Below are 16,702 nucleotides of genomic sequence, written 5' to 3' on the forward strand. Positions count from 1 at the left end.
AAATGATGCTAGAATATGGGAATACAAAGAGATAAAATGGGACCCTGAGAAGAGGTATTTCTTCTGTGATATGAGAAATTGACTGGAGTAAGACCAATGAATTGAGCACTAATAGATTCATAACCTAAAATTTTCTTTCATAAAAGACTTAAAAGCCATACATACAAATCCATACATATGCATATCACAGTGTCAAAGATACCAATAATTGTTAGAGATGAATACACACTTATTCACATCTTAAATATAAACATGTATGTTGCATATGGAGAAACAGAAATTCATACAATGTTGTTAGTGCTAAATTGAAGTCCTAAAATCATTTTTGAGTGATTTCTTATACTTTCCAATTTCCTTATACTTTCCATTTTCAAAAAGATAGTAAATATTTGATGAAGATAGCATATTACAAATGTAGAAAAGACCAAATTTGCAGCCTAAAAATGAGGCTTCAAAACTGTAATTTAGGACAAACTTTATTAATTCAAAACAGCAACTTGTCACCAGCAAGTATTCACCAGCATGAAGGAGACTCCAGCCCATCAATAATTCAAATGAAATGAATAGATTCACATCCATTATGCTAAAATTACATTTTAATTATATCATATGCAGTTTTTTTAATGTTCCATTATTTATAGGCATGAGAGTGTGGAGGCAATTTTATTATTAAATAAGACATACTACCTCATTTACCTAAATAATAATCTACTACACTTCAGTTTCTATGAGAACCATCAGGACTGTTCTGGGTTTGATTTATTACTTTTACGAGGGGACTACAAAATGAATAAAAGAAGATTTATGGAAATTTTAAAGGGGTCTATAAATTCAATGTTCTTGATGAAGGAAGTAACTTAGAATATATCTGCTTCTTAAAAAACAAAAAGGAAGTTACTAAAGGGGAAGTGAGTATAAGACAAAGTGTCTCACCTTTGCTTGAGCAAAACAAGGTGTGTCTGAAAGATGACTATTTGCGAAACTAATACTGTGTAGCATGTAGGTAGAGGACATACTGGCCAGCCATCCTATGAAGTGGATTCATGGTCAAACAGTAGGCAACACAGACTGTGGTCACATCTCACCATTCTCAGGCAAAAGAACAAAGCACAGGCGTGTCAACTTGAGGTTGGTCACGGCCATAAGAAGGAAGACTGTCTGTTTACAGCAGCATGCTTGGATAGATGTCAGTACACAGGTATGTTTGGAAGCTATATTAATTCTCCTGGGGTGCCACAAAGGGATCCAGAGTATTTTCTTAAAAGAGCGGGGCACGGAATCAATCACAAAGAGCCAACATTCTACATGTGCATTTCCCTGAATCTATTCTCCCGGATTACTAAATGTTAAATAGGAGAAAGAGAAAAACACTACAATATGATAGAAGACAATTACTAACAAATTCTTATTCTTTTCTTTTCTCTTCTTCTTTTCTGTCAGTCATGAGGCTTGAACTCTGGGCCTGGGCACTGTCCCTGAGCTCTTCAGCTCAAAGCTAGCGCTATACCATTTGAACCACATTGCCACTTCCAGTTTCCTGATGGTTATTTGGAGTCTCACAGACTTTCCTACCTGGGCTGGCTTTGAATTGCAGTCCTCAGATCTCAGCCTCCTGAGTAGCTAGGATTACAAGCCTGAGTTACCAGCGCCCGCCTAACAGCTTCTTCGTAATGCACTGAGCTCATATGCTCATTCTCCTTGGCAAGGTCCATGTGTACACTCACATCTGTTTCTTTCCTTTTCTGACTTCTTCACATGCTATATGAACCCAGCTACTGCCCATCTAAAAGCAGCCTCAGACTTCCTCTCTCTTTCCTGATCGCAGCATCAACACCATATTAAAGACCTAATTTCACAAGGACCTTTCTAATTATCTCCTGAACAACGAGAGTCTTGACAGAAGCAAGTCACCTACTTCATGACATCATTTCTTGGGCACATTGTGAGCTTAGCTCTGGCAATTCCTTTCCAATCGAACCACAAGCAACATAATTCAAGGTAGATGTGCCTGACTCAATGTGTTTTGCATTCAATTAACAGGGACACCAAATGAGCAGAATTTCACATTCATACATTATTGATAATGACCCAAGGGGGTGGCAAAAATGGTTCAGCATCAGGTGGGAGTTTAATTACATTTAGTACTCTTTTAGCAATTTAGCATATTTGATTACCTTGCAGTTTAGCAACTTGGGTTATTGAAAAGCAAATAACATCACTTGTTTTAACAATTTTGATTATTAGAAAAACCCACAACCCACAAAGGCAATTAAAGTGTCTCCAAGATAGTATGTAATTTCTACCCCCCAATATAATAATGCCCTGTACTTTCTGATCAAAGCTTTTTATTTAGATATTCCCACTCATAACATAGCTGAGAAAATAATAACAAAATGCTGCCCTTGACATGGATGACCAGAAGCAACCTTAGACAGTTGTCTACCCAGCCTGTCTGAACTCTGTACAATCAGAACATAAAGTTCCCTTCCCCAGTGCCAGTGAGGTCCTCAAAGAATGCTATCTTGGGGGATTGCCAATGTTTTGTGTTGTTATCTGAGGAAGCCTTGGGGGAGGTGCCCAGGAACCAAAACAGCAGAAAGTTCTAACTCTGAAACATTACTGGCATGAACATTTTGATTACCATTTAAACCATATAAGCACAGAACTCAGGGGGAAAAATAAAAAGGAAAATTTGCTTATCAAATTTGACTTTTTCCTTTAATGGGTTCATTATTTTCCCTCCTAAGGATAAGTCATTGGGTGGCGTCTGGCATGCTTAAATAAATTAATACCAAGGCATACCAGACCACCATTCCTTGCCTACCCCCCACACCAACGCAATTCAAATCTTATAAAGTCCCATTGTCCCGCTGTAGGGAGCTGGCACGAAGTTTTACAGCAGTCAATTCCTTAAGCAGGCCTGTCTTTGTGGAAAGAAAAAAAAAAACATATACTTAGCACACTGAGACGTTAAATTAAAAAAAAAGAAAAGGAAAAAGGGAGGAGGAAATTGTTATAATTACAGTGAGAGCTTTTGCATGCAAATTCAGTTTTCCTTGGATTTGCATACTGTCTAAAAGAAATCCCCAGGCTAAAAGTACATATTCTGCTTTTCGGCCATCTTTAAAGCAGTACACAGCCCTGGTTCAGATAAGCTGTTTATAAAAAGCAAGCACTTTACAAAGTGTTTTATAATATTCGAAAGATGCATTGCCTGCCCTGGAGGCCTTGACAGTTACCAATCAGGCTGAAAATAAAACCATAAAAAGTAAAAGTCTGTGGCAACAGGTCTTGAAAACATATCTAAACTTTGTTCAGTAAATACCATTTTAGAGGCTTTCTTTCTCCTGGAATCCTTAAAAACTGGTAACAATTCAAATCATTGGATTTTTTTTTTTTTTTGCCAGTTCTGGGACTTTGACTCAGGGCCTAGCGGCTGCTTCTTCTTCTTCTTCTTCTTCTTCTTCTTCTTCTTCTTCTTCTTCTTCTTCTTCTTCTTCTTCTTCTTCTTCTTCTTCTTCTTTCTCTTCTTCCTCTTCTTCCTCTTCCTCTTCCTCCTCTTCCTCCTCCTCCTCCTCCTTCTCTTTCTCTTCCCCTTCCATTCCTTCTCCTTCTCCTTCTTCTTTTTCCTCTACCTCCTCCTCCCTCCTCCTCCTCCTCCTCCTCCTCCTCCTCCTCCTCCTCCTCCTCCTCCTCCTCCTCCTCCTCCTCCTCCTCCTCCTCCTCCTCCTCCTCCTCCTCCTCCTCCTCCTCCTCCTCCTCCTCCTCCTCCTCCTCCTCCTCCTCCTCCTCCTCCTCCTCCTCCTCCTCCTCCTCCTCCTCCTCCTCCTCCTCCTCCTCCTCCTCCTCCTCCTCCTCCTCCTCCTCCCTCCTCCTCCTCCTCCTCCTCCTCCTCCTCCTCCTCCTCCTCCTCCTCCTCCTCCTCCTCCTCCTCTTCTTCTTCTTCTTTTTTGCTCAAGGCTACCACTCTACTTCTTGAGCCACAACACCACTTCTGGCTTTTTCTGTTTATGTGGTGCTGAAGAATTGAACCCAGGGCTTCATGCATGCTAGCCAAGCACTCTACCACTAAGCCACATTCCCAGCCCAAATCATTGAATTTTTATGGCAACATAAATAAAGAATAGGAAAAGTAAACATCCAAAATAAGGACTCACTTGTAATTTGGTTTAAATGTGTTTGCTTTTCATTGTTAAAATATTTTAGGGGTCTAAGCATAGTGACAGATATCTGTAATCTCAGCACTCGAGGCATAGGCAGAAGGATCACAAGTTCCATATCAGCTTGGACTATTGGCAAGACCTTGTATAAAAATTTTCGATTATCAGTCTTGAGGGAAAGGTGATAGCAATAATTGACATGGATGAGCTTTAAGGGATATTAAATATGTATTTTTTCTACTTCATCATAAAAAAATACTTGGAGAAGGCCATATCAGTTTAAAATAAAGTAATTGTTTCTGTATGAAAGTAAAACCTATGTTCTACAAGTTAATTGCTGCAGGCTATTCTTCTCCAACATGCTATTCCAACAGTATAATAAAATATTTTTCCATGAGCTTTCAGTAGAGAAAGTTATTCATTCACATTAAAGAAAGCCTACTTTGGCAAGGCATTTCCACGGCAAACAAGTCAGTGGCTTTAGAAACTGAATCCACAGCTACAAATAGCAGCTGAACAGAATGGATGGAGGAAGGTATAAACAGAAAGAGTATACATGTTTCATATCTTCCAGAACCTTTCAAGATGATTTCAGAGAGCTGAAATATCTGTCACCTGAGATAGGCCCTAGCTTTATAAATGGAACTTCTATAGTTGAAAGAAAGACTTTCAAGAATAACAGTGAGGAAGCCAAGTAATAGTGGTCCATGCCTATATTCTTAGAAATTCAGAAGCTGATATCTAGAAGATTACAGTGTGAGACTAGCTTGGATGAAAATAAGTTTGCTAGACTCCATCTCCAAAATAACTAGCAGACAAGTAGGACTGGGAGTGTGGCTCAACTAGTAGAACGCCAGCCGAAGCAAGCACCAAACCCTAAGATTAAACCCCAATACTGTAAAATAAATAAAGAAGTACACATGCATGCATGTATACATGCATACAAACATACATACACAAGTACAAAGAAAAGCAAATGTTTGAAAAAAAAGTTTGAAAAGTTTTAAAGTGGAAAACATTCATAATATATTAGGCATAAAAAGGACATTTAAAAAGTGAGAGATCTCAACTTTATATAAACAAACAATAAACCAGTGAACCCCTACATTGCCCTCTGTAGAACACCCTGAGAGGTTATCAGGTGCATTGTTAAAGCTGGCTGCATGTCTAGTACATAAGTCCACTGGAGTCTCTGCCCTAAGAGTGGTGGTGTCTATGACCACCATAGCAGTCTACTATTGTTCAGTATGACATTTTCCAAATGTGGAGAGCTATTTTCCTCCCAAAACGCCAATTAGCATTCTCAGAAGATCCCCTAGGGAAGTTTATAAAATATAAACTCAATGATTGCTTAATGAGTACAGGTAGCTAGATATAAAGACTGATCAAAGACTAAAGAAAATATTAATTAAATGTCCAGAGTATTCATTGGAATGACTATGAAATTTCAGATTATATTTTTTCCCCTAAATTTTACATAATAAACTATTTCATCCTTTTTTTGGGGGGAGGAGTAACATTTAAAATGACCGGAGTACAAAATTGTTCACCTGGCTTTATTTGAAACCATTCATGGATGAAAAGTATATTAGGTACTTCCAATGGAAAGACACTACATTGGTGAGAAGGAGAAAAATCTGGCAATGTGCAGATTGCCACAAGTACACCAGCTATAAAAGACCAACTCAGATTTCTGGTGTCCCATGAAAATAAATGGAGCAAACAGTCAGGCCTGGCAAAAGATAAAGGACAATCTCAGCATCCCTAATTTCCTGTTTATTCTCTCAGATACCAAGCATTACACAGCAGCCTTCAGGAGGAATTTTAAATGTGTAAAGATAATCTAAACACTGTTTTGTCTCTTTATTTCCCCCACAAGAGATATTACAAATAAAATATAAATCACAGCTTGCAAGACATTCCTATGTATCTGAAACAATAATATACTTATCATTTGAAAGATGTTTAAACCCTAGATGTTAAAGATCCAAGTTTTGTGGAGATACATGCTAAGCAGGACAAACATTTTTCCAGTCAAGAATATATTTTGGGGGCTGGGAATATGGCTTAGTGGTAGAGTACTTTCCTTGCATATATGAAGCCCTGGGTTGGATTTCTTAGCACCACATATATAGGAAAAGCCAAAAGTGGTGCTGTGGCTCAAGTGGTAGAATGCTAGTCTTGAGCAAAAAGAAGTCAGAGACAGTGCTCAGGCCCTGAATACACGTCCTAGTACGGCACACACACAAAAAAAGAATATATTTTGTGTACGCTAGTCAGCTCTGGTTTTAATTTCATATTAGGGGTGGGGAGGGCATTCTACTACATATAATTCTAACTACTCAGAAGGCTGAGGTCTGAGGAATATGGTTCAAAGCCAGCCCTGGCAGGAAACATCCATGAGATTTGTATCTCCAATTAAACCACCAAAAAGCAGGAAGTGAGGCTATGACTTAAGGGGCAGAGTGCCAGCCTTGAGCAAAAAAAGCTAGGGGGCAGTGCCCAGGCACTGAGTTCAAGCACCAGTACTAGAACAAAACAAGCAATAACAATAACAACAAAAATAAACCTTACAGTTCCAAACAATAGGATGAAAAGACTATATATTTGCCTTCAATAGGACATTCATTTACTACATTAGGCTTGCCTATGTTCTACAAATTAACACACTGCAAAAGTAGACTGACATTCTGTTAAATGTCCACTTACAATCCAAGAAAAGCTGGAAACATTGTCTGTGGAAACATGTTCATAAACATCAATCCTAGATTCACAGAACATAAGACCTATGGGTAAGAAAGAGCTTCATTTGCCACTTCATGCCCCATTATTCCCAATTCTGAGGCCTGAACTGGGCCAAGGTCATAATGCTACTTAGGGATAACACAAAGCCAGATGACAATTTCCAGAGACTAAGATTTTGGAACCATAACTGAAAAATCCCCAAGTTAATTAGGACAATGAATGTGTTTCAGCCCTGGCAAGAACAAAGAGATAATATTCATGTAAGAATGAACTTGATCCATCTGGAGTTGGTGTTTGAATCCTTCCCTCCACTGTTTTGGGCCATGCACATGGACTTGTGCTGCCTGTTCACTGATGATACTCCAGCTGAGCCCAGCTCTACTAATCTAATAAGCACCAGAATATGTGCATTGTGTATAGAGGGAGAGAGGGGAGGTTTATTAAATCAGGAAGCAATCCTACTCCACGGCCAAGAAACAAAAAAGGCAATCATTTCATTTCCCAAATTTGTGCATTAAGACTCTACATGAATTCTCTACCCGCAAAAATGGTGAGATACTTCTTTCTAAACAGAGATACAGATCAAAGTATATTTTTATTTTTACACTTTTTTTAATATTTTGCATAGCAAAGACCAAAAGCATGAAAATTTCTTTGTAAAAATCAACTGAACAGAGAAGACATTTACAGGTATACTCTTACAGTGCCATTTTATTGACATTTAGTGGCTAGAGACCCAGAGATATGAATATACATTTTATTCAGAATAGGGACAGTGATATTATTGGTTGAAATACCAGGGAAATTATTTATCTGTATTTTACATGTTCAACTCTATTCAGGACAAAACTTTGTTCAATGCAGCTAGTTGGGCAGGGTTTTGGGGGGAGTATGGGAGGTGTGGAGAGGAATGAGAGACATCAGGGGTAGAATCTTAGGTTTATTAAACTCAATAAAGTCTTATTAGGAACCCAGGACTTTTGTTGTTGCTGTTTTGTTTTGTTTTAAAACAGCTATTTTAACTATATTTCTTCTCCCCCTTCCCCCGCACCCACTGCCTCTTTCTCTTCCTGCTTTTATTTATTTTTTCACTGTCTGTCCCTGTGTTTCTCTCTCTCCCACAATTGACTTTACTCACTCACTGGGCTTTTGCCACAGGTTTGGACAGCTGTGTGTCCATCAGCCAGTTTTATAATTAAATCAAATCCTCTCATAGGTTATAGAAAAAGTTGTCTTTCAATAATATCAGTTTGGCTTTTTGTGTTTGTTTGTTTTTGGCTTCTACATTCAATGTTAATGGTAGGGTATGTATTTGTCATTCCTGATAACAAAATAAGAAGACAGTCTTCCTTTTGGATTAAATAATAGTAATTAGCACCACCATCAGCTGTAACTTCTTCATGCTCCTCAATTCACACACTAACAAAAAATGCAAACTGATGCACGGAATTGTTCTAACTTGTGTTTGGTATACTGTTCTTCAGGTTTCAGTTCTCATCTTGTTTGACAAGCCTCTTATTATTCCCCCCCTCCTTGAAAGACATATGGGTCAGCCACTATAGACCTTGCTTTATTCCTATGTCATTAGTTTTCTCTCATCCCTGCTCTATAATATTTATTCTTCCTATTCTCCATGTCCCTAATAATAAGTATCTTTAAAATCTAGTCTCCATTTGTGTCTCAAGGAGCCTTACCCTGAGCCACAATACCCATATTTACATATCTTCAGCCCAGATTTATCACTGAATTCCAGATTCCTCTACACAGCCAAATGCTAGTGCTCTTCCCTTGAATGGGAATCTCAAGTCTTACAGATCCCAAAATACTTCCTCAGTCTGCTCATTCAAAACTCTTCTCATCTTTACCATTCTAGGAAACAGTCCATTCTCTACTTGCAGAGGCTCAGACCCTGGAACCCCCTCCCCAACTTCCCTACCCTGGGCACCATAGGAAAATTATGAGCAAATCCCCTAGACTCTACCTTCAAATGAGAGTTTCTAACCCCATCTACCATCACCATTCCTTCTACTCTTGTTCAAGTCCATACCATGTTGTCACTATAACCTTATTTGATTCTCTCTCATCTGGGCATGGCCTCCTACTATCTCTTCTGGATGTAATCAAAGTGAATCTTCTCAAATGTAAATCAACATACAGTTTTTAGGTTCACATTCCTCCAACAGCTCTCTATTTTGTTCAGAGTAGGACTCAAAGTCTTCACGATGGCCTTAAACATCCTCCATGATCTGCCCTCTGTTATCTGCACAATCCCCTTTGCTCTCCAGCTTGCTTGAGCCAGTCATACTTGCTTCCTTGGTCTTCCTCAGATAGAATAGGCTCACTTCTGCTTGGGGCCATTTGTATCTGTTGGTCCTACCCTCAATAACTTGATAAAGTCTTCCCCTAATGACCCAGTGTCCTTTTTTTGTGTTTTTGTTTTTGCTGGTTGTGGTCCTTGAACTCAGGGCCTGGATGCTCTCCCTGAGCTCTTTTGCTCAAGGCTAGTACTCTATCACTTTAAGCCACAGCTCTACTTCCAGTTTTCTGGTAGTTAATTGAAGATAAAATAGTCTCACAGACTTTCCTGCCTTGGATGGTTTTGAACCACAACCCTCAGATCTCAGTCTTCTGGGTAGCTAAGATTACAGCTGTGAGCCACCAGTGCACAGCAATAACTCATAGTTCTATCTTCACAAGGAAAAGACCACCTTTACGAAAAGACCATCTGCATCTTCACAAGGAAGATTTTCTCAGCCATCTTTCTGAACAACTAACTATGCATCCTATTCCTATTTTTCTCTGAAATAATTTCTAGTATTTATATTCCATAATTGCAATTTCTTTTTGTGTTCTGATTTTCTCTATTAGCATATAACATCAACACTGATTTTTAACTTTATAAACACACTTATAAATCCTTAGCATCTGGAACAATAAGGCATAATTGCTGAATGAACAAATAAACCCTCCTGTATAATCTCTTCTTTTTTATTTACAAATGCTCACAATCATCTTTCCACATAAGTAAAAACAATGCAGAAGTTTAGGCACGAGATTGGGCAGTATTGGCTAATAGATGAAGCTGGCTATGTGCATGAGAATTCTTTATAATGTTTTTTCTACATTTGTGTGTATCTGAGATTTTCCAATAGAAAAATATAATATACATTTGATTAATCATTTCTAATTATTCTCCAATATGCCATAGTGTGCCCCTTCTGTAGGCATTAGCTTACTATAAGCCATCTTATGTCTTTTTTCACTATCACCAAAAACCTTACAAATAAATCATCTAACACAGCTAACCATCAGTTAAATACATAGTGGGAAAAACAACTCCATCATAGTGTGGGAAGAAATGATACATTATTGCTTACATATACCACTACCAGTTTAAAGTCTTGCTTTGGTTTTATCTGTCATGCCAGTAACTCAGCAAGAAGTTATCACTGTAGGTTTCATTTGCATTTTTAACTGCTGCCAGGTTTTCCCATATTCTTATGCATTGAGGACTCCATATGCATTAGTTTACTCATTATTTGTTTAAGTTTTCCCCATGACTCTGTTGTTAAGTTGCTCATATTAATGGTAAGATCACGAAAGCTTATTTCAACAGCTCTTTGAATTTTCTGGATACCAGCTCTTTCTTGATCATATAATTTTCAAATACCTTCCTACTATGTTGTGTATCTATCTCTCAGATAAGTTACGGTGACTCTGTATTATACCAATGGGTTTAGTTTTGTTTTTCTTAAATAAAAAGGATTTATAATATCATGTGAAGTTACACTTTTTAACCTTTCCTTCATGGTTTCTAATGAGAAATATTCTCCCTCTATACCACAAGATTATAAAAATATCTGTCTTATATTTTGTGAATATTTAATATTTTATGTAGGTGAAAATTTGATTTCCAGAACTGTTTTTATATGAATGGTGTGGTAGGAAATCTGCTTTATTTTCTCCAGATGACTAGGCAGGTGTTCCAACACCTTTTAATGAATAATTCAACACTTCCCTAACAAACTGAAATACCAACCTTATCACATACTGAATTAGCATATATACTTGTTTAAAAATAGATTCTCTAAGCTTTGTTCATTAATTTAGCCATGTACCAATACTAATGTTCAGTCATCACTGATGCACAATATTTGGTAATACTTGAAGTAGTAAGTGGTCTGGAGAAGTATTTATTATAATTCAGACTGAAAATTCTGAGTATACTCTATACTGGGGCATAGAATGCATACCGATATACTTACTAAAGGAAAATCAATGCAAGCAGCCTTGATTTAGATCACCAGTCCCACAGAATTAAACAGTACAATGAAAGAATAGATGTTAAGAAGAGTGGAAGTGTGAGGTAGAGATGTCTCAGTGGGTTCTATCCCCAGCACTACAATAAAAATATAATAGGATTGGCATAGATGAATATGGGTTAGTACAATGCTGCAGGAATAAGTCTTAAACTTAAATACCCTTATTACTCTCATAATTTTCATAGATGTGACAGTCCTATGTCTGATTCAGGCAAAGTATTTACTTTGTTCATAATATCTTGCCAAATAGCACCTTTAAACCACAGAGAAGATGAAAGAGATACTTAATTATCAATTCAAGTTATTGAATTGTCAATCTCAAGTTATATAACACTGATACTGAAATGTTTTCTTTTTCTTCCAGCTGCTATATGACCCTTATAAAATGCCCTGACATAATTAACAACAACAACAACACCAAAAGGGAGAGATACCAAGTCAACAAAATAAAACTGTTAACAGAGTAGTTATTAGTGCTAAGAAATTTCCCTCACAATGACCCAAAACATTTCAACTATATCAGCATGCATAAAAACTTCATTAGTAATCTCACAGGTACACAATTGTTATTTCCACATTTAAGGAGAGGAAAAGGCTATTCGTTGTACACGGTAAACTGAAAGCAAAAACAATAAATCCCTAATTCCATCTCTTTGTCAAGCAACCATTTACAACACATACCAAAATAAAAAGAGCTAATAGCCTGAACCCACCATAGTTGAAATTTTTGAATGAGCAGCAAATACATTCACTGCTGTAATACAAGCAGATTTCATATCATAAATTCCCTCTATTCTCATTGTCTGCCTCTATGGCATACATACAACCATTAAGCTTAGGAAGACTTTTCTATTCTAATAACACCATCAAAGGTTTTATGTATAATACATGTATAATATACCACCATCGGGTATAAACCATGCTTCTAATCAATGTAAGAAGGGAAGGGAATATGGTCTAGTGGTAGAGTGCTTGCCTTGCATACATGAAGCCCTGGGTTCAATTCCTCAGCACCACATATATAGAAAAAGCCAGAAGGAGTGCTGTAACTCAAGTGGTAGAGGGCTAGCCTTGAGCAAAAAAGAAGCCAGGGACAGTGCTCAGGCCCTGAGTTCAAGCCCCGGGACTGGCACTTTAAAAAAACAACAAAAAAAAAAATTTAATGTAGGAAGAAAGCTTCAGATAATGGGCACCTGAAAAAAGAAAATTGCTACCCAATAAGTGACCAGAAGGATGAGGTTAAAACCAATGAATGAGGGCTATGAATGCATTAACAGCTTCTGCAACAGTGTAAACAAATAGCTTATTTGTCTCCCTGCCTTCTGTTATATGCACCTTCCACTACACAGTTACTGGGAAATACTATAAACAGACCATGAAATATTTTCTATTTAGAGATGACAAGGGCAGTGGTACTACTAATCAGTTCTAGAGTGCTTGCCTAACATGACAAAGCCCTAAATTCATTTCTCAGCACAGAAGAAAAAAGAAAACAGTTCTGTTCTGACATATGCAGCATTCCTAGTTAGTGAAGAGGCCTCCATCATAGCAACAGCTAAGTCTCCCGTCCCCTCAATCCTGTTTCCTGCTAGTTCATTAATAGATGCCTCATATTTTTCTCCATCAACCCAAGGCAGAAGGACACTAAGAGCACAAGCTTTAGAAAGCTTGCACATTGCTCTGGTGACAATATGTTAGTGAGATGAACCTTTGTGGCTCACGTAGATATACCTAGCAGCTGCTTACCAGTCCCCTGGTTGGGTGGCTGAGCTGTGTGTGGCAGGAACTCTTTCCAGAAGGTTGAATACAGTTATGATGGCTGGCTGGCATCTGTCCCAGAGTTGACAGTCCCACTGCCAGGCAAGTCCCTGATACTGTTCATGACATATGAAAAAACAGCCCAAGGGAGATTTCACCACAAGTCTGGGAAATCTACCCATGTTAAAATCACACCTGGGATGAGGAAGTCCCAATGGTCCACACATATGGCAGTCCATGGAAGAAACTGCAGCACTGTAGAGATGACACAGACAGCGGCACAGCTGCTGTCTATGCCACAGTAGGGAACCAGCCCACAGAAAGAGCAGACAATATGCTCAAGAACTCAACACATAACATAAAACAATATGCAAAACTATTTGTTCTGGAAAGCAAATAAAACAGGCACATCAACCTCACTGGCAGGAATCAGAAAGGCTGTCATTCACAGACAACAGTTTTGATTGGATTCTGAGTGTCAGAAACACAATTATCAACATGACTGTACAAAAAGCAAAGAGATGTTCAGCCACTAAACTGAAGTGAGTTGTTGAAAGTTTTTGGTACAAGTATTCTTTCATTAAAAAGGTCAGGATATCTTACTTATGTTGTAATTGATTTAAGAGATCAGCGATATATGGGTCCACTTAGTGTGTTTTAAAATGGTCCTCTTACTATTATGTGGAAGGGGATATATGTTAGGATAGAAACTAAGATAAGCTTCAGTGGCTCACACCTGTAACCCTAACTACTCAGAAGACGAGATGAGAGGATCATGGTTTGAAACCAGCCTAATCAGAAAAGTCCACAATACTACATCTCAAAATAACCAGCAAGGGGCTGGGAATATGGCCTAGTGGCAAAAGTGCTTGCCTCGTACACATGAAGCCCTGGATTCAATTCCTCAGAACCACATATATAGAAAAAGGCCAGAACTGGTGCTGTGGCTCAAGTGGCAGAGTGCTAGCCTTGAGCAAAAAAAAGCCAGGGACAGTGCTCAGGCCCTGAGTCCAAGCCCCAGGACTGGCACACAAAAAAAAAATAATAATAACCAGCAAAAACCTGGGCCAGAGGCAGAGTTCAAGTGGCCATTAGAACCCTGACATTAGGCACCAAGTTCAAATACCAGTACTGTGAAATGGAATTTTTAAAAACATAAGAGAAGCAAGTTGGGTATCTACCCACATAGAAAACCTGCTTTCCTTAGAATTTCTCTTCTGTGCTTAACAACTATTATGTCATCTACTGCACCCACCACTGTTACTGATTAGAGCCACTGTCCTCCTTCCTGTGTCAGTAAGAGACAGAATTCTAAACTACCATCTTCCTTCCTGGGCCATTACTCTACCATGCCAATTTGGCAAAGGTAAAGTACCATCAGTGCTCCCAGAAGGTGGTAGAAATCAGGAAAAACAATTTCTGGGTCTGTTTGGGACCTGAAGAGAACTCAGACATGCTCACTCACACAGCTGCAAACAATGCTGGATTCGCACAAGCACCAGAATTGTTTTTCAAACCCAGCATCCCATGTAAGTATTCTTAGCTACACATTCCCACCAGTCCCATTCGCTGGGAAATTCTTAAATTTAAATGACCAGATATGGCTACTGGCTTTCATAGTGAAGTGTGGTGCATCTAGCCAATCCAGCATGTTAAAAATAGGAACAATTTGGAAGGGTGTCTTCCATAGCTCCCTGTGACTCAATCTCAATGCTTTATTATCCTCACACATATATTTCATGTCAGAGAATAAGATTTGCCAGAGTGGCCCTGGTTCCCAGAATTTACTGAGGGGGGAAAAAAAGGAGGTAAAAAGGCAAGAAAGAGAAACCTTGGATTTCTGGGTAGTACATGGCCACTCATGTTACATGGTACAGACCAATAGCTGTGCTGAGATGGGTTACTGCAGGTACAAGTGATCAATAAAATTGAGAGAGGGATCCAACCCCCAGGCATTTGGTTCACTGGGTGTATGAGGAAATGAAAACAAATGAGAAAGAAGCAAACTCTACTTGAGTATTATTATCTGTAATAGCTAAAATGAAATACAGTGTGCAGAGTTCAGTCTTGAGGCTGGCTCAAGTTCAGATGTCAATCTGCCAAGTGATGTAAGTAGGGATGATGCCTAAGCAAAAATCTACAAGACTACTTCTAAGCTTCATGTCAGAATTCCTAAGGTCTTGGTGTGGATGGCAAAGTGGGGACACGGACTGACAAAATTATATTGGCTGGCGGTAACAACAGTCCTCACACTGTCTGAAGGAGAATGGGCCAAGAGAAGACCTTTGCTAGCCTCATACAATTGCCTGCAGTGTAGACCACCCAAGAGGCCATTTCTAGGGTCTTTCCAAAGGTGATTAAGCTTCATTATTGGTGGAGAGAAGGAGGGATGGTAGCTGAAGGAACAGAAAGGAATAAATGCATTAGGAATGGAGGAACATGATACATTAATACCTCCAAAGAGGCCTGGTGGGAGAAATAACATACCTTTTAGCTCAACTATACCAAAGGCCAGAAGGAAGGAAGTTAAGACCACTCTTTTGGAACCTAGAGGAAAAGAATACAAGTTTATAAACTGGAATAGCTCACACTAGGAGGCATAGCATTCAATATGGCTATAGACTGAACTAATAATTCATGAGTAAATGAGATTTTTGTGATGTAGCAGTGTCTTCTGAGTTGCATATCTGTATGTCTGCTTACGTAAGAATCCATGTTTGCAAACCAGAATGTACTCTGTGATAAATGACATATGGCTCCTGACTCATAACTCCCTTCCTAACATAGGACTCAGAAACTCAGAATTTCTCTTCCCCAAGACAGATCATAGAAACTCTAATCTTGCCTTGCCTTTTCTGTCTTTGAGCTGGTCATAAAACAATTCACTGACCCACTGTTGTCCCTAGCAGGATCCTCTCCCATGCCCAGGAGGAAGGAATGCAGCATACAGAGAGGTCAAGAAGAAACCGAATCAACATACTTGCTGGGTTTCCTGCCCTCATCTATTTTTTTTTTTTTTTTTTGGCCAGTCCTGGGCTTGGACTCAGGGCCTGTGCACTGTCCCTGGCTTCTTTGTGCTCAAGGCTAGCACTCTGCCACTTGAGCCATAGCGCCGCTTCTGGCCGTTTTCTGTATATGTGGTGCTGGGGAATTGAACCTAGGGCCTCGTGTATCCGAGGCAGGCACTCTTGCCACTAGGCTATATCCCCAGCCCCCCTGCCCTCATCTATTAACAATCTAACCTTTAAGAGAAATATCTCCATAAAAATCCAGGAAGAAGCCAGGCACCAGTGGCCCAGATCTGTAACTGTAGCTACTTTGGAGGATGAAATCTGAGGATCATGTTTCCAAGCCAGCCTGGGCAGGAAAGTCCAGGAAATTCTTATCTGCAATAAACTACTCAGGGAAAGCGGGAAGCAGTGCTGTGGCTCATGTGGTAGAGTGCTAGACTTGAGCATAAAGAGTCTGAAGGATAGCACCCAGCCTCAGAGTTGAAAACCCAGGACCAGGAAAAAACAAATCCAGGAAGACAGGGTTGGGAAGCCTTCCAGACAACTGAACACTTATTTGGAGGTTCCAAGAGGGTGGCATTCCCAAAGAAGGCACAAAAGCTATCCACTCCTTCCTCAATTATGTCCTACCCACCTTTCATCTGTATCCTTACCAGGATCCCTTATAACAAACAAGTGAACTTAAGAAAATGTCTCCCTGAATTCT

At 39.1% G+C, this 16,702-nt stretch overlaps 1 protein-coding gene across 5 annotated transcripts in view; it reads right to left on the bottom strand.

Moving 5' to 3' along the window:
- Plcb4 (phospholipase C beta 4) overlaps window positions 1-16,702 on the bottom strand; it is a 351,489-nt gene that overhangs the window by 302,591 nt on the left and 32,196 nt on the right. The window contains exon 1 of one of the 5 annotated variants that reach the window (XM_048348809.1): window positions 934-1,384. The exons of the other annotated variants lie outside the window; for them this stretch is intronic. The gene's annotated coding sequence lies outside the window, so the exon portion shown is untranslated. Of the gene's footprint in view, window positions 1-933; window positions 1,385-16,702 lie in introns of those variants that run through there. 5 annotated transcript variants of the gene reach the window in all.

The sequence above is a fragment of the Perognathus longimembris genome, chromosome 6 (assembly GCF_023159225.1).
Source record: "Perognathus longimembris pacificus isolate PPM17 chromosome 6, ASM2315922v1, whole genome shotgun sequence".
NCBI lineage: Eukaryota > Metazoa > Chordata > Mammalia > Rodentia > Heteromyidae > Perognathus > Perognathus longimembris.